This window comes from Ovis aries, chromosome 17, assembly GCF_016772045.2.
Source record: "Ovis aries strain OAR_USU_Benz2616 breed Rambouillet chromosome 17, ARS-UI_Ramb_v3.0, whole genome shotgun sequence".
Lineage (NCBI taxonomy): Eukaryota > Metazoa > Chordata > Mammalia > Artiodactyla > Bovidae > Ovis > Ovis aries.
Window position 1 is genome coordinate 25,326,226 of NC_056070.1, and position 27,769 is coordinate 25,353,994.

A 27,769-nucleotide genomic window follows, 5' to 3' on the forward strand; every position below is an offset into this window, starting at 1 on the left:
CATCCAGGACCTTGGATCTCTTTGAGGTTACCAACAGACATTATTCTTTTGTGGTTGCTCTTTTCTGTTCATCTCTATATGATACTGCTTGAAAGTCATAGAGAATCTTTTTTCAGCTTTAACAAAGCCATTTAATCTACATCACTGGTAGGAATCTTTAAAAAGTTTTAGAATGATAGTAACTGTACCTATAAAGTACCTCATCATGTTAATTCTTTTCAAATACCAGTTGTCATTTTTATTTGCGTGTGAAAGATGAGTGTAGGAAGCTTTGTGGTAATTTTTGTGTGAGTTTGAGGAAAAAGACAGCATGCATCCATATATATTTTGGTACCTGTTTCAGGAAATATCAGTATTTTTTGGTTGCAGCACATGGTAAAAATATGGTAGAAACTAGAAAAAAATTAATTACAATAGTTATTGCCCTCATAGATAATCCTGGGTACGTTATTAAGTGGCTATGAACATAGAGGCATTGATGCCGGTACATTGTTTGCTTTTTGTGTTTTTTGTTTTTCTTTTTTATTTTTTTTTTAATTTTTTTTAGTTTTTATTTTTAAATTTTAAAATCTTTAATTCTTACATGCATTCCCAAACATGAACCCCCCTCCCACCTCCCTCCCCATAACATCTTTCTGGGTCATCCCCATGCACCAGCCCCAAGCATGCTGCATCCTGCGTCAGACATAGACTGGCGATTCAATTCACATGATAGTATACATGTTAGAATGTCATTCTCCCAAATCATCCCACCTCTCCCTCTCCCTCTGTGTCCAAAAGTCCGTTATACACATCTGTGTCTCTTTCCCTGTCTTGCATACAGGGTCGTCATTGCCATCTTCCTAAATTCCATATATATGTGTTAGTATACTGTATTGGTGTTTTTCTTTCTGGCTTACTTCACTCTGTATAATCGGCTCCAGTTTCATCCATCTCATCAGAACTGATTCAAATGAATTCTTTTTAACGGCTGAGTAATACTCCATTGTGTATATGTACCACAGCTTTCTTATCCATTCATCTGCTAATGGACATCTAGGTTGTTTCCATGTCCTGGCTATTATAAACAGTGCTGCGATGAACATTGGGGTACATGTGTCTCTTTCAATTCTGGTTTCCTCGGTGTGTATGCCCAGAAGTGGGATTGCTGGGTCATAAGGTGGTTCTATTTGCAATTTTTAAGGAATCTCCACACTGTTCTCCATAGTGGCTGTACTAGTTTGCATTCCCACCAACAGTGTAGGAGGGTTCCCTTTTCTCCACACCCTCTCCAGCATTTATTGCTTGCAGATTTTTGGATCGCAGCCATTCTGACTGGTGTGAAGTGGTACCTCATTGTGGTTTTGATTTGCATTTCTCTAATAATGAGTGATGTTGAGCATCTTTTCATGTGTTTGTTAGCCATCCGTATGTCTTCTTTGGAGAAATGTCTATTTAGTTCTTTGGCCCATTTTTTGATTGGGTCATTTATTTTTCTGGAATTGAGCTGCAGAAGTTGCTTGTATATTTTTGAGATTAGTTGTTTGTCAGTTGCTTCATTTGCTATTATTTTCTCCCATTCAGATGGCTGTCTTTTCACCTTGCTTATATTTTCCTTTGTTGTGCAGAAGCTTTTAATTTTAATTAGATCCCATTTGTTTATTTTTGCTTTTATTTCCAGCATTCTGGGAGGTGGATCATAGAGGATCCTGCTATGATTTATGTCTGAGAGTGTTTTGCCTATGTTCTCCTCTAGGAATTTTATAGTTTCTGATCTTACATTTAGATCTTTAATCCATTTTGAGTTTATTTTTGTGTGCAGTGTTGAAAGTGATCTAGTTTCATTCTTTTACAAGTGGTTGACCAGTTTTCCCAGCACCACTTGTTAAAGAGATTGTCTTACTCCATTGTATATTCTTGCCTCCTTTGTCAAAGATAAGGTGTCCATATGTGTGTGGATTTATCTCTGGGCTCTCTATTTTGTTCCATTGATCTATATGTCTGTCTTTGTGCCAGTACCATACTGTCTTGATGACTGTGGCTTTGTAGTAGAGTCTGAAGTCAGGCAAGTTGATTCCTCCAGTTCCATTCTTCTTTCTCAAGATTGCTTTGGCTATTCGAGGTTTTTGTATTTCCATACAAAGCTTGAAATTATTTGTTCTAGTTCTGTGAAAAATGTGGCTGGTAGCTTGATAGGGATTGCATTGAATTTGTAAATTGCTTTGGGTAGTATACTCATTTTCACTATATTGATTCTTCCAATCCATGAACATGGTATATTTCTCCATCTATTAGTGTCCTCTTTGATTTCTTTCATCGGTGTTTTATAGTTTTCTATATATAGGTCTTTAGTTTCTTTAGGTAGATATATTCCTAAGTATTTTATTCTTTTCGTTGCAATGGTGAATGGAATTGTTTCCTTAATTTCTTTTCTACTTTCTCATTATTCGTGTATAGGAATGCAAGGGATTTCTGTGTGTTGATTTTATATCCTGCAACTTTACTATATTCATTGATGAGCTCTAGTAATTTTCTGGTGGAGTCTTTAGGGTTTTCCATGTAGAGGATCATGTCATCTGCAAACAGTGAGAGTTTACTTCTTCTTTTCCAATCTGGATTCCTTTTATTTCTTTTTCTGCTCTGATTGCTGTGGCCAAAACTTCCAGAACTATGTTGAATAGTAGCGGTGAAAGTGGACACCCTTGTCTTGTTCCTGACTTTAGGGAAATGCTTTCAATTTTCACCATTGAGGATAGTGTTCGCTGTGGGTTTGTCATAGATAGCTTTTATTATGTTGAGGTATGTTCCTTCTATTCCTGCTTTCTGGAGAGTTTTTATCATAAATGGATGTTGAATTTTGTCAAAGGCCTTCTCTGCATCTATTGAGATAATCATATGGTTTTTATTTTCAATTTGTTAATGTGGTGAATTACATTGATTGATTTGCGGATATTGAAGAATCCTTGCATCCCTGGGATAAAGCCCACTTGGTCATGGTGTATGATCTTTTAATGTGTTGTTGGATTCTGATTGCTAGAATTTTGTTGAGGATTTTTGCATCTATGTTCATCAGAGATATTGGCCTGTAGTTTTCTTTTTTGTGACATCTTTGTCAGGTTTTGGTATTAGGGTGATGGTGGCCTCATAGAATGAGTTTGGAAGTTTACCTTCCTCTGCAATTTCTGGAAGAGTTTGAGGAGGATAGGTGTTAGCTCTTCTCGAAATTTTTGGTAGAATTCAGCTGTGAAGCCATCTGGACCTGGGCTTTTGTTTGCTGGAAGATTTCTGATTACATTATCAATTTCCGTGCTTGTGATGGGTCTGTTAAGATTTTCTATTTCTTCCTGGTTCAGTTTTGGAAAATTGTACTTTTCTAAGAATTTGTCCATTTCTTCCACGTTGTCCATTTTATTGGCATACAACTGCTGATAGTAGTCTCTTATGATCCTTTGTATTTCTGTGTTGTCTGTTGTGATCTCTCCATTTTCATTTCTAATTTTATTGATTTGATTTTTCTCTCTTTGATTCTTGATGAGTCTGGCTAATGGTTTGTCAATTTTATTTATCCTTTCAAAGAACCAGCTTTTGGCTTTGTTGATTTTTGCTATGGTCTCTTTTGTTTCTTTTGCATTTATTTCTGCCCTAATTTTTAAGATTTCTTTCCTTCTACTAACTCTGGGGTTCTCCAACTCTTCCTTTTCTAGTTGCTTTAGTTGTAGAGTTAGGTTATTTATTTGACTTTTTCTTGTTTCTTGAGGTATGCCTGTATTGCTATGAACTTTCCTCTTAGCACTGCTTTTATAGTGTCCCACAGGTTTTGGGTTGTTGTGTTTTCATTTCATTAGTTTCTATGCATATTTTGATTTCTTTTTGATTTCTTCTGTGATTTGTTGGTTATTCAGAAGTGTGTTGTTCAACCTCCATGTGTTAGAATTTTAATAGTTTTTCTCCTGTAATTGAGATCTAATCTTAATGCATTATGGTCAGAAAAGATGCTTGGAATGATTTCGATTTTTTGAATTTATCAAGTTTAGATTTATGGCCCAGGATGTGATCTATCCTGGAGAAGGTTCCATGAGCACTTGAAAAAAAGGTGAAATTCGTTGTTTTGGGGTGAAATGTCCTATAGATATCAATTAGGTCTAACTGATCTAATGTATCATTTAAAGTTTGCGTTTCTTTGTTAATTTTCTGTTTAGTTGATCTGTCCATAGGTGTGAGTGGGGTATTAAAGTCTCCCACTATTATTGTGTTATTGTTGATTTCCCCTTTCATACTTGTTAGCATTTGTCTTACATATTGTGGTGCTCCTATATTGGGTGCATATATATTTATAATTGTTATATCTTCTTCTTGGATTGTTCCTTTGATCATTATGTGGTGGCCTTCTTTGTCTCTTTTCACAGCCTTTGTTTTAAAGTCTATTTTATCGGATATGAGTATTGCCACTCCTGCTTTCTTTTGGTCTCTATTCGCGTGGTATATCTTTTCCAGCCCTTCACTTTCAGTCTGTATGTGTCCCTTGTTTTGAGGTGGGTCTCTTGTAAGCAGCATATAGAGGGGTCTTGTTTTTGTATCCATTCGGCCAGTCTTTGTCTTTTGGTTGGGGCGTTCAACCCATTTACGTTTAAGGTAATTATTGATAAGTATGATCCCGTTGCCATTTACTTTATTGTTTTGGGTTCGGGTTTATACACCCTTTCGTGTTTCCTGTCTAGAGGATATCCTTTAGAATTTGTTGGAGAGCTGGTTTGGTGGTGCTGAATTCTCTCAGCTTTTGCTTGTCTGTAAAGCTTTTGATTTCTCCTTCGTATTTGAATGAGATCCTTGCTGGGTACAGTAATCTGGGCTGTAGGTTATTGTCTTTCATCACTTTAAGTATGTCTTGCCATTCCCTCCTGGCCTGAAGAGTTTCTATTGACAGATCAGCTGTTATCCTTATGGGAATCCCCTTGTGTGTTATTTGTTGTTTTTCCTTGCTGCTTTTAATATTTGTTCTTTGTGTTTGATCTTTGTTAATTTGATTAATATGTGTCTTGGGGTGTTTCGCCTTGGGTTTATCCTATTTGGGACTCTCTGTGTTTCTTGGACTTGGGTGATTATTTCCTTCCCCATTTTAGGGAAGTTTTCAACTATTATCTCCTCAAGGATTTTCTCATGATCTTTCTTTCTGTCTTCTTCTTCTGGGACTCCTATAATTCGAATGTTGGAGCGTTTCATATTGTCCTGGAGGTCTCTGAGATTGTCCTCGTTTCTTTTAATTCGTTTTTCTTGTTTCCTCTCTGATTCATTTATTTCTACCATTCTATCTTCTATTTCACTAATCCTATCTTCTGCCTCCGTTATTCTACTATTTGTTGCCTCCAGAGTGTTTCTGATCTCATTTATTGTGTTATTCATTATATTTTGACTCTTTTTATTTCTTCTAAGTCCTTGTTAAACCTATCTTGCATCTTCTCAATCCTTGTCTCTAGGCTATTTATCTGTGTTTCCATTTTGATTTCAAGATTTTGGATCATTTTCACTATCAATATTCGGAATTCCTTCTCCGGTAGATTCCCTACTTCTTCCTCTTTTGTTTGGTTTGGTGGGCAACTCTCCTGTTCCTTTACCTGCTGAGTATTCCTCTGTCTCTTCATCTTGGTTATATTGCTGTGTTTGGGGTGGCCTTTTTATATTCTGATAATTTGTGGAGTTCTCTTTATTATGGAGCTTCCTCACTTTGGGTGGGGTTCTATCAGTGGCTTGTCAAGGTTTCCTGGTTAGGGAGGCTTGTGTTGGAGTTTTGGTGGGTGGAGCTGGGTTTCTTCTCTCTGGAGTGCAGTGGAGTGACCCGTAATGGGTTATGAGACATCAAAGGTTTTGGGATAATTTTGAGCTGCCTGTATATTGAGGCTCAGGGGAGTGTTCCTGTGTTGCTGGAGAATTTGCGTGGTATGTCTTGTTTTGGAACTTGTTGGCCCTTGGGTGGAGCTTGGTTTCAGTGTAGGTATGAAGGCATTTGATGAGCTCCTATTGCTTAATGTTCCCTGAATTCAAGAGTTCTCTAATGTTTTCAGGCTTTGGGTTTAAGCTTCCTGCTTCTGGTTTTCAGTTTTATTTTCACAGTAGCCTCTAGACTTCTCCATCTATACAGCACCGATGATAAAACATCTAGGTTAAAGATGAAAAGTTTCTCCACCTTGAGGGACACCCAGAGAGGTTCACTGAGTTACAAGGAGAAGAGAAGATGGAGGGGGTAGTTAGAGGTAACTGGAATGAGATGCGGTGAGATCAAGAGAGGAGAGAGCAAGCTAGCCAGTAGTCACTTCCTTATGTGCGCTCTATAGTCTGGACCGCTCAGAGGTATTTACAGAGTTATACGGGGAAGAGGAGAGGGAGGAAGTAGACAGAGGTGACCAGGAGGATAAGAGAGAGGAATGAGAAGGAGAGAGACAAATCCTGCCAGTAACCAGTTCCTTAGGTGTTCTCTACCGTCTGGAACACACAGAGATTCACAGAGTTGGATAGAGAAGAGATGGGGAGAAAAGAGACAGAGGCCACCTGGTGGAGAAAAAGGAGAGGCCAGAGGAGGAGAGAGTGGACAAGCCAGTAATCTCGCTCTCAGGTAAACTTGGGTAGTGAAGTTTGGGTTTTTAAATGTACAAAATTGACAACAAAGATTAAAAATCTGGAGTAGAGGTTGGATTTTCAAAGATACAATATTAAAGAAAAGCAGAAGGAAAAAGGAAGAAAGGAAAAAAGAATTATTAAAAACAAACAAACAAACAAAAAACAAACAAAACACCAACAACCATCCAAAGAGTATATATGGTGTTTGCCTTAAAAAAAAAAAAAAAGGTCTTTTTTAAAAAAAATAGTAATACTAGGTTATAGAAATAAAAATTAGAGGAGAAATAGAAGACTTAACAATTGAAAAAAGCTCGGAAAAAAAAGAAAAAAAAAGCAAAGGCAAAAAAAAAAAAGAATGATTTTAAAAATATTAAAAATTAAAAATATATCTGATTCTTCTCTGATGTTATGGGCCGTGTGGGCTCATTTCCAAGGTGGTTCCCTCTGTTTAACTTCTTCTGTTTGCTGGTTTTTAGGCTCACTAGTTCAGTCGCGCTGTGGGGAGGGAGGATGCTGCAAACAAATAGCACTGTCGTGTGTACACAGTATCTCTGCCCCGCTTGACCTGTCCTTTCTCGCGGCGCACCAACCACTCCGGCTCTACGATGCTCAGCCGGGAGCCGTCTGGGGCCGGCCCTAGGTTGCGTGCACTTCCCCGGTCCAAGCCGCTCAGGTTCGGCCCTCAGGCAGCCCTCAGAGGCACAAATGCGGCTGGGACTGCGCTTTGTGCCCTTCCCAGGTCCGAGTAGCTCAGGAGTTTGGCGAGCGCGATCGCCGTGGCTTGTCACCTTTTCCGCCGCTGCCGCTCAGCTCTCTGGGTGGACCGCTGGCGCACCCCGTGAGGCAGACTGTGACTGTCCAGCACCCCCAGAAGTCTTAGCAAAGGAGCCTGCTTGCAGTTAGGTAAGTAAAGTCTCTCCGGGTCTGCAATTGCCCCTTTCCAGACCTTACGGCTCTGGCTGCCTGTCCCCGGCGGGGAATGGTCTGCAGCCGGCTTTTTCCGCTCCGTCCTTTGTTCTGTGCTCGGTCCTGGCGGTGTCTTATGTTCGAGCTTTTCGCGTGGTAGCTATCCCACAGTCTGGTTTGCTAGCCCAAGTTAGATCGTTCTGGTTGCGCGTGGGGCGTTCCTGCCCGATTCTTACAAAGCTCTGCAGCCCGCGCCTCCCGCGCGTCCCTGCCCTGCCCCCACTTCCCAATGGCGGATGCAGGCGGCTGTGCTGCTTTTCCGCTGGGGGAGTTACTGGTGGGCTTGTAATCTGTTGGTTTTAATTATTTATCTATTTTTCCTTCCTGTTATGTTGCCTCTGTGTTTCCAAGGCTCGCCACAGACTCGGCAGGGAGAGTGTTTCCTGGTGTTTGGAAACCTCTCTTCTTAAAATTCCCTTCCCGGGACGGGCTTCCCTTCCCGGGACGGAGCTCCTCCCCACCTCCTTTGTCTCCTTTTTCGTCTTTTATATTTTTTCCTACCTGTTTTTGAAGACAATGGTCTGCTTTTCTGGTTGCCTGATGTCCTCTGCCAGCCTACAGAAGTTGTTTTGTGGAGTTTGCTTGGCGTTGAAATGTTCTTTTGAGGAATTTGTGAGGGAGAACGTGATCTTCCCGTCCTATTCCTCCGCCATCTTCCATAAGTTCTGTTTTTCTTTTTTAATACCAGAGAGTTCTTTGCCTTTACTTGGTCTCTGGTTCTTGAAATTCACCCATAAAATGGGAAGAAGTTTCCGACTTTCAGAATTTTAAAATCTGTGTTTTCAACTCTAAACCATATGTATGGTCTGGTTTGTCTGTTTTTGAAATTTACATGGCAGAATTTTTCAGTATGAATTATTTTGCATGGTGTTAGTATGACTAAAAACCATGTTTATGAAATTTGTCCAGATCATTGCATGTAGATTTAATTTTTACCTTTCATTTCTGTGTATTGTTCTCGTTATGTGCATTATGTTACAGTATATTAATATTGAAACCCATTTGACTTTGGGCCTTTGGGTGGTTTTTATGTTTATAGGCCATTTGGATATTTCTTGCTGTGAAGTGTCTGTTTAGGTGTTTTCCCCAGTTTTCTTCCTTCATTGTGTTGTCTGTGTTTTCTTATTGATCCTCAGTATAAATCCTTTGTCAGTTTCACATGCTGAAACCCCTTTTCTGTTCTGTGATGTCTATTTACTTTCTTCGTGCTGTCCTTGATGACTGTTTTAGGTGGATTTTTTTTTTTTTTGTATTTTTGCTTTGTTTTTGCTTTGTAGTTAGTGCTTTTCTATTTTATTTTAGGTATTTTCTAAGATGATATCTCCTAGGTTATCTTCTGCCGGCTTTGTAGGGTTTTTGTTGTTTTGTTTTGTCTTAACATGTAAGTCTGTAATCCACCTGGTGTTATTTTATTTTTCTGCCTAGTGTGATGATACAGTCCAGTTTTATTTATTCCATGTAGATACCTAATCATCCCATTTCCTCATTCTGGACCCACCTCCCACCTCCCTCCACATCCCGTCCTTCTAGGTTGTCACAGGGCACTGGCTTTGGTTGCCCTGCATCATGTGTCAGACTCCCAGTGGCTATCTGTTTTACATATGTTCATATGTATGTTTCAGTGCTATTCTCTGAAATCATCCCACCTTCTTTTCTCACTGAGTCTAAAATTTTTGACCATTTTAATTTATCCCAGAAGATAGTCATTTTGGACACTAAAAACAAAGTGTTCTTCCCTTTTTGTTTTTAAGACACTCAGCCTATTTGTGCATAAAGTACTAGTTAATCTGCAGATGTTTAGTTGTGTAAATTTTTCTTTCCTTCTTCTTAGCACAAATAATGATAGTGAAGCTTTTAATAAAAGGCATATCTGCTTACCACATGATTACTTTCCTTTTTTGAAAAAATAATCTATTTATACTACCCTTCAGTTCCATTTTAAACCTATAGCAACCACTTCTATACCCATCTTCACTATTAATGCTTTGGCATCCTTTCCATATACTAACTCTGAAGTTGTGGTTAATGACTATGTTGATTATTCACATTTTCCATTTTATCATAATAGTTATCTCAGTATTGAGAAGTATGAAGCCTATACACTGAGCCCATGTAAGGTTTCAAAACAGATCCTCACAGCTTTTAGTCTCAAACATTTTCATAGTATTGAAAATTATTGGGGCAAACAACAAAAAGCTTTTTTTTGGAGGGCTCTTATGTAACAGTATTTATACCATGTTTGAAATTAAGACGTATCTTCAAACTCTTTTAAAGTTTATTTAATTGCATGTTAATATAAATATGATATTATTATGAAAAATAATAATTTTAAAACAAAAAGGTGAGGGGTGGCATTGCTTTACATTCTTGAAAATTTTAATGTCTGCTTTCATAGAAGATAGGTCCTCATCTCAGTTTTTACATTCAGTCTTCTATGATCTCATCTGTTTTGTAGCCCCTGGAAACTGCCACTGCATTCCTGTGAGAGGAAGAGTATGAAAAAGGCAAATGATGCCTTATATTATTAGAAAAATATATTTGACCTTGTAGACCCCCTGAAAAATTGTTTTCTGGAGTCACTCGGATTCCTTTAACCACACTTGAAGAACCAGTGTGATTGAAGAATATTATCCTACTCATTGGGTGAATTTTATGTTGATCTCTCTACTCCACATCTCCTAAAATTAGTTGCTTGTAAGTTTTTATATTCCATTTGTACACTAATGGATTGCTGATGGTACCAAGGTCAAAGCATGATATTACTGCTATCTCTAAGTTTGCACGTGCTCTTCCCACTGCTAAGGAAGCCTTTGGTCATCTTTCAAGTTTCTCAAATGTCACTTTTTCTGTGACATATTAATCACACCTTTGTCTTTCATGTTATGTACTTCACACATACTTTTATTATTTTACAACCAGGCAGGTATTAATTACAGCCTTTAAGCCAAGATGTGTCAAGTATAAGTGAAAGTGAAAACTTAATTTCTTTTTAGAACTTATTTTGCCATCACCCTTTAGCTTTCTAACTTTACAGGAAATCCTGTCTTCTGTCTGGTAGGTTCTCCTTTCCAACCTAGTGTCCCTCCAGAGTCTGAGAGGCCTACTTGGTGCCCAGGGAATGAATGAATGCTTCTGGTGACTATGACTGTCTCTGCTGATATTCCCATCACCCACATTTAACAGTGGCGACCTACTTGTTTGCCACTTTTTAACTGTTCCCATACCATATTTGTGGGAAGCCTGGTAGCGCAATGGTAAAGAATCTGCCTGCCGACCAGGAGATACAGGTTTGATTCCTGGGTCAGGAAGATCCCCTGGAGAAAGAAGTGGCAACCCACTCCAGTATTTTCCTGCCTGGGAAATTTCATGGACAGAGGAACATGGTGGTCTACAGTCTGTGGGGTCACAAGAGTTGGACATGACTTAGCGACTAAACCATCACTATTCTATACTTGCAGTCACAAAATCTCTGCTGAGGCTGGTGACCCGTGGCCAAGGTCACTTGTTCTTGCATTGCTCATGGCCACCCCTCGTGGAAGCCTTGGGTCACTGTTCCGTCACTGTTAGTGCCCATAGTTTTCGGTACCCCCCAACTTGAGAAAAACTGTAATTCAAGTTTAACCCCAACTTGCCTCTTGCTTTTCCAAGACCCTTTTTGCTTTGCAATTAACGCTATGATGCACACTGGGTCAAGGATCTACAAATCAAATGTTAAAAATTCTGGCAAGCTGTTTTCTTTTCTTCTGGTTTCATTCAGTTTAGTTCAGTTCAGTCGCTCAGCCATGTCTGACTCTTTGCGGCCCCATGAATCACAGCATGCCAGGCCTCCCTGACCATCACCATCTCCTGGAGTTCACTCAGACTTACGTCCATCGAGTCCGTGATGCCATCCACCCATATCATCCTGGATCGTCCCCTTCTCCTCCTCCCCCTAATCCCTCCCAGCATCAGGGTCTTTTCCAGTGAGTCAACTCTTCGCATGAGGTGGCCAAAGTACTGGAGTTTCAGCCTCAACACCATTCCTTCCAAAGAAATCCCAGGGTTCATCTCCTTCAGAATGGACTGGTTGGATCTCCTTGCAGGCCAAGGGACTCTCAAGAGTCTTCTGCAACACTGCAGTTCAAAAGCATCAATTCTTCGGTGCTTAGTGTTCTTCACAGTCCAACTCTCACATCCATATATGACCACAGGAAAAACCATAGCCCTGACTAGACGGACCTTAGTCGGCAAAGTAATGTCTCTGCTTTTGAATATACTATCTAGGTTGGTCACAACTTTTCTTCCAAGGAGTAAGCCTCTTTTAATTTCATGGCTGCAGTCACCATCTGCAGTGATTTTGGAGCCAAAAAAATAAAGTCTGACACTGTTTCCACATCTATTTCCCAGGAAGTGATGGGACCGGATGCCATGATCTTCGTCTTCTGAATGTTCAGCCTTAAGCCAACTTTTTCACTCTTCTCTTTCACTTTCATCAAGAGGCTTTTGAGTTCCTCTTCACCCTCTGCCATAAGGGTGGTGTCATCTGCATATCTGAGGTTATTGATATTTCTCCCGGCAATCTTGATTCCAGCTTGTGTTTCTCCCAGTCCAGCGTTTCTCATGATGTACTCTGCATATAAGTTAAATAAGCAGGATGACAATATACAGCCTTGATGTACTCCTTTTCCTATTTGGAACCAGTCTGTTGAATACCTGAAGTGTGGATCTTTCTCCTTTCTCGAAGGATAATCAGTAAAAAACACAAAATCTGAAGTAAGGGAAAGATATCACTGATTAATCTAACAATATAGTACCTAGCCATATATGTATTAAGCATGGTTATTTTATTTATTAGGTTTTATCATTGCACCTCACTCCCCAACACATGCACGTATGCACATGCAACTCATGATGTTGTGGGCACCGGTGTGAACATCTGTGTCACAGCTTTTAGAATAAAAAATAATGACCAGCATAGAGTTGAATTTTTGTAAATGTTTAAGGCACTCTAAAAATATAATTAGGGGAAATAGAAGATGATTCAAAGAAATGGAATAATGTCCCGTGCTATTGTATTGGAAGACTTAATACTGTTAAAATGACCATATTGCCCAAAGCAGTCTACACATATTTAATGTGCTGTCTAACAAATTACCCTTTTTACACTTTTCACAGAACTAGAAAAAATAATCCTAAAATTCATATGGAACCATAAAGACAGAGAATTGCCAAAACAATACTGAGGAGAAAGAACAAAGCTGGAGGCATAACTCTCTGATACTTAAGATGATACTACAGCGCTCCAGTAAAGCAGAGTGGATCTTTGGCATGATATTGGCATAGAAATAGACATATGGATCAATGGAACAGAATAAGAGCCCAGAAATAAACCCATGCATCAACAGTCAATTAATCTTTGGCAAAGGGGGCAAGAATATACAATGCAGAAAAGACCATTTCTTAAGCAATGGTGTTGGGAACGTTGGACAGTCCCACATAAATCAGTGAAGTTAGAACACATTCTCACACCGTACACAAAACTAAATTTAAAATGGTTAAAGACTTGTATATAAGATAGGATACTTTTAAACTCCTAGAAGAGAACATAGATAAGGCATTCTCTGACATAAATTATACCAATGTTTTCTTCAGTCAGTCTCCCAAGGCAATAGAAAAAAGCAAAACTAAGCAAATGAGATCTAATCAGGCTTGTAATCTTTTGCATGGCAAAGGAGACCATACACAAAACAGAAAGACAACCTTCAGAGCGGGAGAAAATATTTGCCAATATTGTGACCAACAAGAGCTTAATTTCTAAAATGTACAAACAGCTCATGCAGCTCAACATCAAAAACAAACAAACAGTGCAATCAAAAAATGACAGATGACCTGAATGCATATTTCTCCAAAGAAGACTTACAGATGGCCAGCGAATGTGTGCTCAGTTGCTCAGTCATGTCCAACTCTTTGTGATACTGTGAACTATAGCTGGCCAGGTTCTTCTATCGATGGGATTCCCCAGGCAAGAATACTGGAGTGGGTTGCCATTTCCTCCTCCAGAGGATCTTCCTTGACCCAGGGATTGAATCCATGTCCCCTGCATCTCCTGCCTTGAAGGCAGGTTCTTTACCATTGTGCCACCTTAAAAGTCCACAGATGGCCAATAGGCACATGAATAGATGCTCAACATTGGCAATTATTAGACAAATGCAAATCAAAGCTATAATTAGGTATCACCTCACACCAGTCAGAATGGCTATCATTGGTACGTCTACAAATAATAAATTCTGGAGAGGGTGTGGAGAAAGGAGAACTCTCCTAATCTGTCAGTGGGAATGTAAATTGGTATAGCCACTATGAGGAATAGGATGGAAGTTCCTTAAAAAACTAAATATAGTGTTGCCATATGATCTGGCAATTCCATTCCTGGGCGTATATCTGGAGAAAATTATCATTTAAAAAGATATGTGCACCTCAGTTTTCATAGCAGCATTATTTACAATAGCCAAGACATGGAATCAACCTAAATGTCTATCAATAGATCAATGGATAAAGATGTAGTATATATTGTAAGGTGGACCATTACTCAGCTGCAAAAAAGAGTGAAATAATACCATTTGTAGCAACATAGATCACTCTGATATTATATTATCTATGATAACAGAGATGATCAGACTAAGATTATCAGAAGTAGGTAAGTGAAGTCAGAGAAAGACAAATACCATACAATATCACTTATATGTGGAATATAAAACATGATGACTTCCTCAGTGGCTCAGCAGTAGAGAATCCACCTGCCAATGCAAGAAATGCAGGTTTCACCCCTAGGTTGGGAAAATCCTCTGGAGGAGGACATGCCAACCCACTCCAGTATTCTTGCCAGGAAATCTCCAAGGGCAGGGGAGGCTGGCAGGCTATAGTCTGCTGCTGCTGCTGCATCGCTTCAGTCGTGTCCGACTCTGTGCAACCCCATAAATGGCAGCCCACCTGGCTCCACTGTCTCTGGGATTCTCCAGGCAAGAACACTGGAGTGGGTTGCCATTTCCTTCTCCAATGCATGAAAGTGAAAAGTGAAAGTGAAGTCGCTCAGTCGTGTCCGACTCTTCGTGACCCCATGGACTGCAGCCTACCAGGCTCCTCTGCCCATGGGATTTTCCAGGCAAGAGTACTGGAGTGGGGTGCCATTGCCTTCTCTGAGGCTATAGTCTGTAGGGTTGCAAAGAGTTGAACATGACTGAGTGACTGAGCATGCACGTTGCTCACTAAATGGTAGCTATTTACTTTCCTTTTTTGTTTTCCTCTGACTATAGATTGTGAGGGTCTTGTAGCACAGCTACATGCAACTAAGAAATACCACTTCCTTCTGCTGCCAATAAATTCTGTTTGAACCAAGAGGAAATCTAGAATGTTCTTGCTTAATGTACTTAATAAAATAACTTGTTGCAGAAAATAGGTGGGGGCAGAATGATTCTCAAATGTCTCAGGAACGTACCTCACAGGAAATGATGGGTAGAAATCTGAATGTCCCAGTAATTTTAAGATTTTTTCTGACTTCTTTGTTTTTGTGTGGTTTATTCCATGGTCACTGTGGGCTGTGTTCAATGATAAACTCAAAGTATGTTTTGACAGATCTTGCTCAACTTTTTGAGGTATATTAACATGTACAACATAAGATCTCTTCCTGCATAAAAATTAGTCTTTATTATATAATGAAAGGAGAATTGCACTGAATTTTTTATAAATATTTTAGATAGCATGATTCATGAATTATAATTTATTGTACAATTTATTATAAAACTGCTGTAGACAACTGATGGATTTTCAGACTGGAAATGTGTTTGGGTAATTTTGTCCAACACAAAAATCCAATACTGTAAAATCTTTAATGTAAAAGTCTTTCTTGTGTTCATGCTTAAGAATGTGGGGTCTAATTTCTGTGTTTTAATCTTGCCTCTGCATTTGCCAGTGAGAAAATTCTTACATTTTCTGATCCCCAGTTTTCACATCTGAAAAAATGAGCTAGAAATGGGACCCTGTCATAGTTTGATTTTGATTAATAAGTGAATAATTTATATAGGATGATGAGTGCCTAGCACATTGTAAGTATTCATTAAATGTTAACCATAATAATAAATTAACTTCTAACATCTGTCCTCAGAATATATCCATATACAGTGCATGAAATATTATTCAAATTTTAAGAACTACTTTTGTCTTTCATCCAGAAATATGCTGAATGATTATAATACATTTGGATGATAAATTAGGTCATAGAAATATTCCTTACTTTCTAGTCTTAGATTTCAGAAATTAAAATTTGAATTTAGAAAAGTTAATATTCTTACTTGTAAAAACCATCTTTATCATTTTATTTTGCCATACACATTTATTTGACATCCTTATTAACAATTCTTTTCATATGATGATAAATCAGAATAAATCCCATCACATTTGTTTGATGGCTACACAAATATGTGATAAAAGTCCCCTTTCTCTGAATTTGGTAAAAATATACTTTTCATTCTTAGATGGGTGCAAGAAGTAGGTAAGTTTTCCGTTTTTTTTTTTTTTTTGTCTACTCAATCCAAGATTTGTACAGTGATTAGTATTGATATCATTGAAATTCTGAGATTTATTTACCTTTAATGGCAACCCACTCCAGAGTTCTTGCCAGGAGAATCCCAGGGACGGGGATCCTGACGAGCTGCTGTCTATGGGGTCACACAGAGTCGGACATGACTGAAGTGACTTAGCAGCAGCAGCAGCATACTCACTGTTAACTTGCCTAACAGTTCATCTAAGCTTGGGTGCAGGTCAGCACTGATAAGCAATTTAGCAAGTTTTCATATTTGACATGAGAGCTTCTGTGAACATAGATTTTTTGCTCTATTAATATTGTCAACTGGATGGCTTCCTGACATTCTTAAAAAAATGGGAGCTGTATTTACTGTTATTCCAAAGACAGATCACTCGACTACTCTGAATGAAAAATATTTCACTGGCTAGTGGAATTTTTCAAGATGTATTGTTATAGTCAGAAAATTTAATGAGAATCAGTAAAGTTCTTATTAATTGAAGCTTCCTTTGGATATAGTTAAATTTAGCAGCTGTATTACACTCAAATCAAGAAGATGGCTGCCTTTATATGTTTATATTTTAAATTAGCAAATATTTTCTTGAAAGGTTGTACTATAATGTGAAAGCACCATAAAGGACAGTCTTTCTTTTTCTTTCTTTCATAAAGAGGAGAATCTTTAAACTGTGAGTCTTTAAACAAATGTAAAACAGGCCACTTCTGAAATGAAAGATTCTGTCAAAGTAGTTCTAGGAAGTTAAACCCATTTGCAGGAAAATGAAAACAACATTTCATTAATTTACTCAGCAATAGCATAGTGGTTAACAGCAGGTTCCATATAGTCATATGCCCGGGGTTTATCATCCTGTCCCTCCCACCAGTGACCCGAATCAAATTACTTCTGTGTGCTTCACTTTCCTCAGCTTTAAAATGGGGCTAAAAATGATACCACCTCACTAGGTTGTCATGAAGGACCACTGAATGTATCTTTATTTTTTTTATTTGTAAGACACTAGGAATTGTTCCTGGCAGGCATGGTAAACATGTAAAAGAGGTCACTTCATAAATACATAAAGTTATTTGTTGCTAAGGTGTGCCAAGCACTGAATTTAGAGAAATAAGTAATACAGTCATATTCCTGTTCTTCTAAAGATTACAGCAGGGAGTTGGTATAATTGAATCCTGGGAGGGGAGATGGAGGTAGGGAGTGGGGAAGAGGAGATGGAGGAGAGAGAGAAAAGGAAACAAAGAAAAATAGGGTAAAACAGAGACAGAGAACTTAAATAATTATAAATTATGTAACTTCTTTGGAAAACAGAAGCCAACAAGTGCCGAGTTAGAGACTAAGTAGGGTATGTGCTTGCTCCTTGGCAAGAAAGCTATGACAAACTTAGACAGCCTATTAAAAATCAGAGACATCACTTTGCAGACAAAGGTCCATATAGTCAAAGCTGTGGTTTTTCCAGTAGTCATGTATAGATGTGAGAGTTGGACCGTAAAGAAAGCTATGCCAAAGAATTGATGCTTTTGAACTGTGGTGTTGCAGAAGACTCTTGAGAATCCCTTGGACAGATAGGAGAGCAAAACAAGTCAATCTTAAAGGAAATCGACCCTGAATATTCATTGGAAGGACTGAAGCTGACGCTCCAGTCCTTTGGCCACCTGATGCGAAGAGCCGATACATTGGAAAAGACCCTCATGGCTTGGAAAGATTGAGGGCAAGAGGAGAAGGGGGTGGCAGGAACTGAGATGGTTGTATAGCATCACTCACTCAGCGAACATGAGTTTGAGCCAACTGTAAGAGATAGTAAAGGATGGGAAAGCCTGTGTGGTGCAGTCCATGGGGTTGCAAAGAGTCAGACACAACTTACCCACTAAAGAACAACAACAAGGGCATTTGTCAGATATTGAAGAAGAATTTCATTAGAAGACCCAAAAATCAAGATGCAAAGATGTACTCTTTCACAGTGCTTTAGAAAAAGGATCAAGCATGTAAGAGTAGAAGCAGGACTTTACATGTAGAAGAAGGCCATGAACCAAGGAATATAGGCAACCTCTAGAAGTTGGACAAGGCCAGAAGTGAATTCTCCCTTTAGAGCCTCCATAAAGGAACACAGTGCTGTTAACACCTTGACTTCAGTCTAGTGAGACCCATATCAGACTTCTGACCTCCAGAAGTGTAAGATACTAAATGTGTGCTCTTTTAAGACATTATCATGGTAGTTATAGCAGCAATACGAAAATAACATACTGCCACCTGAAAATTCTGTTTTTACTTAAAATATTGGAAATTTCAGAGAAGTTATATATCTTGAGATAGAAAATTAAAGGTCATTTGTAAGTATGACAGTGTATCTTCTTCAAACCTGACCATCTACAGTAATGGGACACTGACAGATTTTGGAGTATGGTTGCTACAGTTTAAGGATTTCAGTCTGGTAGGCAGGCAGTGAGGGAATGGTTAAGTATCTTTCTATTTTATTTTGTGTTTTAAGAAGCTGATTCATTTTGGATGTGAAAAAGGGATTAGGTTTTTAAAATAAAATTCTTAGACATTTTAATGAAGGGGAACTACCATAGCAACAATAGTCTTATTTAAAAAAAATAAATCTTTGTGTCTTTTTTTTTTTTCTTTCATAGATATTCTAGTGGGTGTTTGGGAAAGCCTGTCAAAAACTGTTTCCCTATTGTCACTTTAATTATGAATTGAATATTTCACTCATTGAAAGAGCATGTCAGGTGACATTAGCGTGTGCCTATTGATGGGTATCAAAAATATCAAATGATAAAACAGTTTAATATGAGTTTGATTTCATTTATTAAAGGGAAAACAGTTCATAGATTGGTGCAGTACAGTGCCTCACAAGCAATTTGGAGCAAGAGAATGTTTACTTAGAAGCAGCAACAGGAAAACAGAGCACGGGTGGCTAGGAGGTCAGATATTTCCTGATAAGACTGGTGTGTGTATGTGTGTGTGTGTGTGTGTGTGTGTGTGCATGTGCGCCTGCATTAAATAGCTTCAGTTGTGTCCTACTCTTTGTGACCTTATGGACTAGCCCACTAGGCTTCTCTGTCCATGGGATTCTCCAAGCAAGAATACTGGAGTGGGTTGCCATGCCCTCCTCCAGAGGATCGTCCCGACTTAAGAGCAGAGCCGGTGTCTCCTGTGATGCAAGCTGGTTCTTTATCCACTGAGCCACCTGAGAAGCCCACTTACAAGGCTGACAGGTCCTATTTTCTTGAGTAAGTTAAGCTAGCTAAAGCTGAATTGGAGGACTGTGATTGCTCTTTGTTGGATTTCCTTACTGGTACTTCCCAAGAGTGCATACTGACCTTGGTTAAGATTTGTGACCTGGGCTTGGCCACTGGGGTCAACTCCATCTTGTGTATCCTGATCTAGGAATTAACTTTATCAAAGTATATATTTTATCATGGCCCCAGCAAGCTAATTTGCATCAGTGTGTAATCAGAGTCAAGGCTTGTTTTAATTTAGATTCTGAATGAGACAAAATTAGTACATAAATTCTGACCTAAGAATATTTGCAAGTTGCATTATCTCTTGAGATACCAAGACATTATTACATATTTATGTATCAAGCAGTTTAAAATAATTCTGACACTTTTATGACTGTCTACCTGGAAAAACCTATAGCTTCTCCTTCTGAAAACGCTTGATTATTCTGTCTCTGTCCCTGTGTCGCTCTCATTTATTAAGTGCCTTATGAACAACTTGGGCATGGTCCATCACCTCTACATATTTCTGTGGAGGACATCCATCAGTTACATTATTTCGATTAAATGTGTACCTGAAGATTGGAAAAGAAGAATGTTCTTTATTATTTCTAATTGTTTTTCCCTCATGTTTAAGTTGAGAGTGAGATTCAGACCGTGGCTCTAGAGCATTTTTCTCTTTAAAAAAATGTAGGAAAGGAAACATTTTTTGTAATATAAATGTTGTATCTCTTTATATATGGAACATGATCTTTTAAATTGAAAATGTCCAAATGAATTTAAATGCTGGAATAGTCTAGTTTGTATTATTAATTGATTAGTAGCCCATTCAGCTTTTACTTTGATTATATTAATGAGTTATAAGCATTGCCCTTTCTGCATTCATGGGCAGCATAGCTGACTTTTAAAGGACTATTTCTGGCTTCACTGACATTTGTAGTGACCACTGTTCCTTTCAGTCACTTGCTTCCTTTCATGACTCTTTCTTTCTTGACTCAATGAGAAACAATATTTTCAGGATTCATATTCAGGTATTATGAACACAGACATTGGAGCCCTGGCCCACTTCACATGCTTAGTTATAATTTATGTAATAGATGGTATTAAGTTTTAAATTGAGTTTTCTATTTATGAATTCAGTAGGATCTTCCTCCAACTTAAGGGTAAAATAGAAATCCTGCTCCCTGCAAATATTTTTTTCAAAAAACAAAAGATCAAAAGAAGAAAACAGCATCTTACTTGGCCTTAAGTTGATTTATATTTTGAGCCAGACTTGAATAAATAGAAGCAGTAATTATAGTTCATAGATTATTCAAAACAAAGTAAACAATATTTATTCTTGCTTTCCAATTTTGCATTTTAAAACTTATTTTCTTACCTGCTGATTACTTTACAGTCCTGCCACATTAATATACTTATGTTAGTTCTCATATTAAAACCAATTAAAATGTATGTATTAAAGTTTAATTTCTGTTCTATTTCAGCTGAACTAAGGTTCTGAAAAATCTTCATATTTCCCTTTAAAATAGAACATTAATCACAGCTACCAAATATTAATTAGTTTATAAAACTTCAGCATTTTAGGAATTTTCTATTCGCAAATCAGATATTTTCCACATTAGGTTAGAAAAATCATTCAAATAATATTTCAATGCATTGCAATTTATAGAGATTTATTATTAACTCTGACTGTCATATCTATAAAACATAATCCCAGAATGTCAGTCTTGCTCTTAAATATAAATCTCTGTAGATAAATGTTCACATGTTGGAAGTGAAGGTATTTTTCTTTCTTAAATACACCCAGCATTAAACTCAAGACATATTTCTCAGTGAATAAAGATTTTTGAATCAGAGATGTAGATGACATATTCGTTAGATTTTTTCGTTTCAAAAATACGTAACTCTGGTTACCCTGAATAAAACAGTAAAATTTTTAGAAAAGTATCTGCTAAATCATGGAATTTCAAGGAATGCTGTAGAACTAGGTTTGGACAAGGATCTGTGTCAGCACAATAACCCAGGATGTTTGGTCAGAATGTCACACTTGTTCTATTTTCATTTGACTCTTATTGTTACTGCTGCTGCTGTCCCTGGACACATAACTCCACCAGTTGACATGCTCTTCGATTTGACACTGTGTCTTTGTATAAATTTCTCAGATTTCATATTTCAGAACTCAAGCCAGGAGAATCTGAGTGATCAGTCATGGGCCAACACGCCGTTCTCTGTTTACCTAGGACAGGGGAGGAGGAATGCCTGCTCTCCTTAGGTCTTATCTCTGGCCATCTCTCTTTCGGGAGAAATACCAGCCAAGTGAATTGCTTACAGTTCTGCCTACAGAGAGGATTTTCCTTCATTGTCTTTTAGAGCCACCTGAGTGTGGTGGAACTGTTATGGCAGTTTTACATCTGAATTATACCAAAATGTGGTACCATCTCTAAGCTGGGTTCCTCATTCAGCTTAGCTGAGCCTAGAGAACCTACCTGGGTTCTAATCTATATTGTACTACTTCACTTGGTGTTGGAGTATTGCTGGACATGCTTATCTGTATAGAAGGTGAATCTGATGACACCTATAAGATGATGGATAGCTTTGGTCATATAACCCTTGGTTGCATCTCTATGGAACAAGGAACTCAATAACTGACAATTAAATAATGATTTGTTATAGGGATGTTGCTTTGATCTGACAACTCAGTTGTGTTTATCATCATTCTTTCTTGCATATACAGTTTTGTATTTAGATACAGATATCCCCTGAGAGTTACCAACAGGTAGTAAGGACTAAGAGTGAGGTCTGCTTCCATCACAGCCTGGATGACTGAAGAAGCTGCTCTTGCTTTAGGATCCTCCTAATACTTTCTGAGGGCCTTCCCAGGTGGCTCAGGGGTAAGGAATTTGCCTGCCAATGCAAGAGATGTAGGTTCAATCCCTGGGTTGCGAAGATACCTTGGAGAAGGAAATGGTAACCCACTCCAGTATTCTTGCCTGGGAAATTACATGGACAGAGGAGCCTAGTGGCCTACAGGAAGAGTCAGACACAACAACTAAACAATAGTAATACTTTCTGAATAATATAACCCATATTATGTCAATAAGATTTTTAAAAGACTAAAACAAAACTTTAGTTAAAAAATCTAAAGCCTGATTTTTTGTTAGTCATTTGTTATTTATCTGCTAACTGATGTTGGTCGGTTAACATCCCTGTAACTTTATCATTAAAGTAAGTGTTCTTATATTTCTGGCTCTATCAGAATTTTCTATTTAATCATAGAAAAATATTCTGTTATTTTTTACTATCATTTTTTCCTGTTGACTAAGATAATTAGAGAAATAGTTTTGAACACGGCTTTCATACTGATCAAGACATTTCTGAGGAAGACAACTCTGTGTAGGAGAACAAAATGAACAAACTGGGTGGACTTGGCTTCCTTAAATCTACACTAAATGGAGGCTTTAGGAACTGTTTGATGGTTTTTAAATACGTATATTTTCTTGTTGGTCAATTCTTTAACTAAAATTTTATTTTGTTGAGAAATACAATTTCTCCTTTGTTTCCCTTTTGCATTTCCCTTAAGATTTGTTGGAACCACTCTGGATTTATGTTAATATCTTAAACATATAGAAACTATTCAAGCATAAGAAAACTCTAAAGGGTAAATTTAAGGGAGGTTCCCATGAGATTTGGTAGACAGATTAGTAGGAAGCAGTGGCAGCTTTTCATAGCTATGTATCAGAATGACTGCCTTTCTCTATTGGATAAATTGTCTGTAATGGAGGCTTGAGAGAAGAAACATGTCCTGCTGAGCTCAAAAGGCTAAACGAAGAGGAAATTAAGAGTTTGACTCCTTGCAAGTGAAATTAGTGGTTTACAATGTGCAGTTGGTCAAACATAAAGATAAAAATATTTGTTGTTTGGGTAACACAAATAGATACTAGTTATTAGTATCAATCCGATGTTAATTTTCTCTTAAGGAGAAATAGAAGCCATTCTAAATGTGAAGTCAAAACTTAGAGCTAATTAGAGAATACCACTGGGAAATTTCAAAAATATAAATAAAGAGGAGAAGGATTTTCTGAATGCCCAGCGTAAATGAGAGTACTTGTCAGAAACTGAAATTTAATGAGATAAATAAAGAACAAATGAAGCATGTAATGAAATAAGATTGAGACATATATATGGCACATTTCTGGGATAACTTCAGTTTTATATTAAATAGTCAAATCAAATATTTTATTAGATAAGCAATGGTATCAATTCTATCATTGTGTAAAACTATAGGTAGTCAACTAAGTTTGGGTATTTAAGTTTTATAATAAAAGCCTCAATTTGAATATACTTGAAAAAATGGCAAAGGTTAATGTACTTTGGAACAATTTAGGAAAAATAAATTATAGCTTTATTTACTTGATGTGAAAATTACCTTGCTGTCCAACAATGCTGTTATTTAAAATAATAGCTTATTAAAATTATGTATCTTTTAAAATAGTATATCAAACATAAGGTAACTTTGATTTTATGCTTTCTTAATGTCTCCATTCCCAATACCACAAGCTGTCAACAGAGAGAAAGCTCATATATAATATTTCATACAGACCAGGTTAACTTCAACATTAATTTCAGCAACATAGCAACACCCAAACTGTGTTGATATTTTGCCAAGTTCTAGTCTCTGTGTAAGTGCTTTACATGAACTCTTCTCTTCCTGCCTCTCAACAAAATCCATAAAGTAATTTCTGTTGCAACTGAGACTCAGAAATGGAATGAATTGTGAGTTGACCAAGGTCATACTACTGTCAGCCCAAGGAGCAAAAGCAGGAAGTCTGACTTCAGAGTCACTGTTCATTTTAAATCACAGTTGAACTTTTACCCTCTATTTCAGTCTCTTCATGAGCGTAGCAAACCATCCCTTAATTTAGTGTTTCTAAAAGCAGTATGATTTATTATTTCTTTTAATATTATGAATTGACTGGTGCTGTAGACTAAATATTCATGTTTCCCCCAAATTTATATGTTGAAACCTAATCCCAAGGTGATGGTATTAGGAAGTTGGGATTTTGGGAGGTGTTTAGGTCATAGACTTCCTGGCCTCCATAACTGTGAGAAATTCTGTTGTTTTTAAGCCACCTAGTCTCTGATACTTCGCTGTAGCAGCCTGGGCATACTAAGACAATGGACTCATTTGGGCAGATCTTCTGCTTCACATGGAGCCAGCTGAGACCAAACCAGACTAGAACATCTGTAACTCATTCAGCATGGCTGGTAGTGGGTGCTGGCTGTTAAGTGGACATCTACCTGAGATTGCCAGTGGGAATACACTGACCACCCTTCACATTGCCTCCTTGCCTCCATTGGAATTCTCTCTAGTGGGTGACTTCCAAGAGGAGATTTTCTAAACATATGAAAGCAAGAACTGCAGCTCTCTTAAGATCCAACCTCATAAGGTTACATCTGTTGTGTTCTAGTGGTCAAGAAAAGTGGATCCAGCCCAGAATCAAGGAGAAGAGAAATAGACTCCATCTCTTTCTGGAAAATGAGGCCAAAAATATGTGGCCATTTTAATCTACCATAATACTAATTTATTGTACTTATAGGTCATGTTGATTTCAATAAAAATTAAATTGGTATTTATATTTGAATATAATGAGTTAAAATTTTCTTATAGGTATATTTTGAATGATGACTTTGTGTTTTTTTTAATGTACTATTTGAATCACAAATGCTGAAACTATATAACATTATCGTATTAACTAAGCTTTCTATGACTGTGTATTTAATGAGATGCTTTGTTAGCCTATGAAATGGAATGTTTTTGTTGTTGGAAAATAGAGATATTAAAAACCATTTTTTTGGTCATCATACTCTTCATCTTCAGTAGTTTTCTAATCGAATATATTATTTATTTAATAATATTTAATATTATTTATATTAAACTACTATGTTGTAGTTTTTTCCATACTAAAGATTTTTATATTTTTAGAGTCCTTTGGCACTTGAATTTCTCACAGCTTCCATTCCTAAGGCTAAGGAAATATAGTCCTATTACTTTTCAATGAAAAGGAAAATGAGAACCATATTTTGTTTTTTACACTTGTCTGATTCATCAGAACAGTGTGAATAATGGCTGCAAATGTTTATGGATAGTTTAGTAATTATGCAATTAGTGATAGGACTTTACATATTTCTTTATGACTGTATTATTTTGTATTATTTATGTGTTTATTATTACATGATAGTGCTCTTAAATCATTGTAGGAATTCCAGTAAAACTAGGATCTAATGAAATTATTAGATACAAATAGTGTGATATAAAAATTTAAATATATGGTTATAAAACTATAAGCAGTGTAAAAGAAATCATGCCCTTGATCTAAGTATTATTGAAAATGTATTTGGAGAGTGAAAATGCTTGCAAGTAGAGCTTAAAACAATCAAATGGATGTTAGGCAAGCATGCTGTCATAACATGGAGTGGTAATTTTCTAAACTGGGTTTACTGTGTTCGAATTTTTAAGCTAAATATTATCTTTGAAAGTCTATTCTGTTGAGACAGAACCAAGTTTTGTTTATTTAATTCTCAGAAATGTATGCAAGAACTGATTGCCTGCAACTTCCCTTTAAAATATATTAAAGCATATAATAATATTTAAAATGTACTGGCCATGCAATTTTACAGGCTCTCTTTTGGGAGTTTTGTTTTGATCATTTAATTTAATATATACAAAACCCTCAAGGGAGCACTCTTATTAATTATACTTATAATAGTGATTGGGGGCTTTCCTGATGGCTCAAGTGGTAAAGAATCCACCTGCAGTTCAGGAGATGCAAGAGAGGTGAGTTTGATCCCTGAGTTGGCAAGATCCCCTGGAGGGGGCCATAGCAACCTGCTCCAGTATTCTTGCCTGGGAAGTCCCATGGACAGAGGAACTTGGTGGACTGTGGTCCCGGGGATCACAGCCCTCAAATTTCCTGTTCTTCCTTTTATGTACCTTCCTCCTGCCCTTTCCAACTCTTTGATACAACCTAAGGCAACTGCTTACCTGCTTTCTGTCAGTAATAATTATTTTTCATATTCTAAAGTTTTATTTACATGGAAGCATGCAGGATATTTATATTGTTTATCTGGCTTGTTTCATTTCACATAATTATCTTGAAAGTTCTTGTTTGTGTGTGTCATAGGTTCATTCAGTATTTATTCCTGAGTAGTATATCATTTTGTGGATATATGACAATTCAGTTTTTTGTCCATCTGTTGATGTACATTGGGACCATTTCCTGATAGGGGCTGTCACATACATGATATGAATATGCATGTACAAATTTTTGTACAGACATATGCTTTCCTTTGTCTTGGAGAAACTGCCAAACTTTTCAAAGTAGTTGCAAGTAGGTTTTTTTCCATATTGTAGTTTGTCTTTTCATTCTCTTACCAGTATTGTATGAAGAACAGAAGTTTTTAATTTTCATAAAGTGCAAATTGTGATATTTTGATATCATATTAAAGAAATATTGTCCTAACTCAGATTCATAAATATTTTCTCCAAACTTTTCTTCTAGAAGTTTGAGTTTTAGGTTTTATATTTACCTATAAGGTTTATTTTAATTTCATTTTTTGTATGATACTAGGTATGAAATTTTTCTAGTAAAATGTGGTGAAAATACTAAATTTTTTTTCTTGAATTGTCTTTGCAATTAAAAAAAATCAGTTGACCATATATGCAGGTCTATTTATGGTCTCTCTATTCTATTCCATTGGTCTATTTTTGTAACTGATTTAAGAGTACCATATTATGTTGGTTTTACTTCTTCTTAAATATTTGGTAAAATTTCCCATTAAAGCCACCTCGTCCTGAGCTTTTCTGTATGGGAAGATTTTAAACTACAAATTCAATTTGTTTAATAAATACATATCTGTTCATCTATTTATTTCCTTTTGAATGAGCTTTGGTGTTATATACCTTTCTAGGAATTTTTTCACTTAATCTAAATTGTTGAATTAAATGTCACACTATTGTTGCTAATATTTTCTTTTAATCTGTGTAGAATCTATAAAGATGTTATCTCTTCTAATTCTGACAATAAGCATTTTTGTCTTCTTTCATTTTCCCTGATAAGTTTGGCTAGAAATTAATTGATTTTATTCATCTTATTAAAGAACTAGAGTTGAGTTACATTGACTTTTTCTACTGTTTCTTTTGTTGTTATTTTCTTCTTCATTCATTTCTTGATCTTTATTATTTCTTCTCTTACTTAAGAGGACTTAATTTCCTCTTGTATTTGTAATTTCTTAAGATAGAAGCTGAGGACATTTGGAAACTCTTTTCTTTTCTGACAGGCATTTGAGTTTAAATTTTCTCTTAACTTCTTTAGTGGCATTCTCTGCATTCCGATATACTATATTTTTATTTCCATTCAATTAAAAATA

At 37.0% G+C, this 27,769-nt stretch overlaps 1 long non-coding RNA gene across 1 annotated transcript in view; it reads left to right on the top strand.

Annotated features, from left to right (window-relative positions):
• The first annotated feature begins 6,971 nt into the window (after positions 1–6,971).
• LOC132657988 (uncharacterized) overlaps positions 6,972–27,769 on the top strand; it is a 161,931-nt gene continuing 141,133 nt past the window's right edge. Inside the window, exon 1 of the long non-coding RNA XR_009596848.1 lies at positions 6,972–7,494. This is a non-coding gene — a long non-coding RNA (uncharacterized LOC132657988). The remainder of the gene's footprint in view (positions 7,495–27,769) is intronic.